Source organism: Colobus angolensis, unplaced genomic scaffold (genome assembly GCF_000951035.1).
Source record: "Colobus angolensis palliatus isolate OR3802 unplaced genomic scaffold, Cang.pa_1.0 Scaffold102, whole genome shotgun sequence".
NCBI lineage: Eukaryota > Metazoa > Chordata > Mammalia > Primates > Cercopithecidae > Colobus > Colobus angolensis.
Genome location: NW_012111142.1, coordinates 4335532 through 4338285, shown reverse-complemented (window position 1 = coordinate 4338285; position 2754 = coordinate 4335532).

Genomic DNA, 2754 nt, shown 5'->3' with positions numbered 1-2754 from the left:
GGCTAGAAATAGTAAGTAAAGATGGGGCATCTATGCTGATAAAGTATGCATTGTAGTGGACAAAAGAAACATTTAAATAATGTTTGAACAGCAGCAAAGGTAAGCACGTGGTTGTGATACGTGCCATAAATGATATACATTGATGCAGGAGGATGCCATGAGCTCAAGAGTTCAAGACCAGCCTGGGCAACACAGGGAGACCCCATCTCTACCAAAAATGTAAAAATTTAAAAATTGGCTGAGCATGGTGGTGTGCACCTGTGGTCCCAGCTACTTAGGAGGCTGAGGTGGGAGGACGGCTTGAACTTGGAAGGTTGAGGCTGCAGTGAGATATGAGTGACAGAGCGAGACCCTGTCTCAAAATAAATTTGTTTAAAAAGAGGTACATACATTGCCATGAAAGCCTAATGAGACTAGTGTGATAGGTAGAAATTAACCCGGCAAAAGAGGGAAGAAAGAATATTCTGTGCAGAAAAACAAAGAACCTGAGTCAAATGGAGCTCAGCACCTGTGAGAGGCTAGAAGAAGGTTTGTCTGGATGAAGAGGAGAAACGGAGAGGAAATGCGGTACAAAATGAAGCTTGATATTTAGGTCAAGACATTGTGGGACCTTGCAGGCAGGTTTGTCCTACCCTCTAAGAGCTTTATAAAACATGTATCAGTCAGATTAGACTAGGTCTATGCTGTCATACAAATGAGTCCAAAATCTCAGTGGCTCACAACAATAAAGGTTTACCACTGATTTTACATGTCTATCAAAGGTTGCCTGGGGCCTCTGCACAGGATCTCATTCCGTGACCCAGGGTGAAAAGTAGCTACCATATGGACCACTGCTGGATGTGTTAGCAAGGCACATAGCTGGCTTTTAATATTCCAACTGGAATTGACACACACCACTCCGCTCACATTGCACTGGCCAGAGCAAGTCGCTGGGCCATGCCTGGGTTTGACAGGACCTAGAAGGATAGTCCTTCCCCATGGAAGGCTTAGAGAACATGATTGCAAACTAGTTAGGAGAGAGAAGTAGGACCTGAGTGGAGAGGGCCACCGAAAAAAAGCTACTGCAGCAATGGAAGAGATGACAGATTCCCAGGCTGTGGTGCCCATGATATAAGGAAAGAGAAGTGGATAGATTTGAGAGATTAATACGGATATTAATAGCCACTGCATATTGAGCTCTTTCATGTGCCAAGTGCTATAGGTGATTTATCCCATTAAATTGAGTATGTTCTCTCTTATTATTGTAGCTCTCAGAAAGGTGTAGTCAGTCCTCAAAACACATTGCTGACTCAAGTGAATAGAGCAATTTCACATGTACATGCCTTAGAGTTTAAGTTAGACCAAATCAGTCACTATCTTATTTCAGTCTTGAGTATTTGGGGTTAAGAAATTGGAATGAAGGTCAGCCAACACCACCCCTTTATTGACATACTCTGTGACAAAGTGGTGCTTAATACTGGGCTCAAAGGGAAGGCAATGCAGTGATCAAAACCATGGACTCGGGGCCCAGACAGCCTGGGTTGAATCCTGGCTCTGCATTTTATTAGCTCTATGGTGTTGGCAAGTGCCTCAGTTTCCCCATTGGTAAGATGGGAATAATTATAACAGCACCAAACTACTTCACAGCGCTGATGTAGATATTTGATGAGTTAAATTTTGTAAAGTGGTTAACAGTGGCTTGGCATATTGTAAATGCTATGTGAACGCTGTAACTAACTCAACTTATGATTCCAAAATGTAGACATAAAGTATTCTTTCAGCACACCGTTGGCATAAGCCTTCTTCCTCTTCCTGACATAAGCCTTCCTCCTTTTCCCGATCATTTTCAGGCCTTTATCTGCGTGAATTCTGAAACCCTTCATCTAACACCTGCCTCAACTACGTAAGAGGAAGTAGCATACAAAACGAGTCCAGGAATAAAGAAAATCTGGTATATATCCACAACGGAATATTATTCAGCCAGAAAAGAATGAAATCCTGCCATTTGCAGCAGCATGGATGAGCCCAAGGGCATTATTGTTAAGTGACATAAACCAGGCACAAAAAGACAAATACTGCATGTTCTCACTCATATGTGAAAGCAAAAGTTGATCTTATAGAAGTAGAGAGTAGAACAGTGGTGACCAGAGGTGGGAAAAGCGGAGTATGCAGGATAACAAATTGGCTAATGGGTACAAAATTACAATTAGGAGAAATAAGTTATAGTGTTCTTATAGCATAGTAGGATATATGTGGCTAACAATAATATATTGTACATTTCAAAATAGCTAGAAGAGAGGGTTTTGAATGTTCCCAACACAAAGAAATGATCAGTGTTGGAGGTGATCAATATTTCAATTGTCCTGATTTTATCATTACACATAGTATACATTCATTGAAAGAACACATGTACCCCCATAAATATCTATGATTATTATGTATCAATTTAAAACTTAAAAATTTTTTTTTGAGATGGAATCTCACTCTGTTGCCCAGGCTGAAGTACAGTGGCACAGTCTTGGCTCACTGCAGCCTCTGCCTCCTGGGTTCAAGCAATTCTCGATCCTCGTGCATCAGCCTCCTGAGTAGCTGAGATAACAGCTGTGTGCCACCATGCCCAGCTATTTTTTGTGTTTTTATTAGAGACGGTGTTTTGCCATGTTGCCCAGGCTGGTCTTCAACTCCTGGCTCCAAGTGATCTGCCCACTTCAGCCTCCCAAAGTGCCAGCCAGGATTATAGGCGTAAACCACTGCACCCAGCCAAAACTTTATATA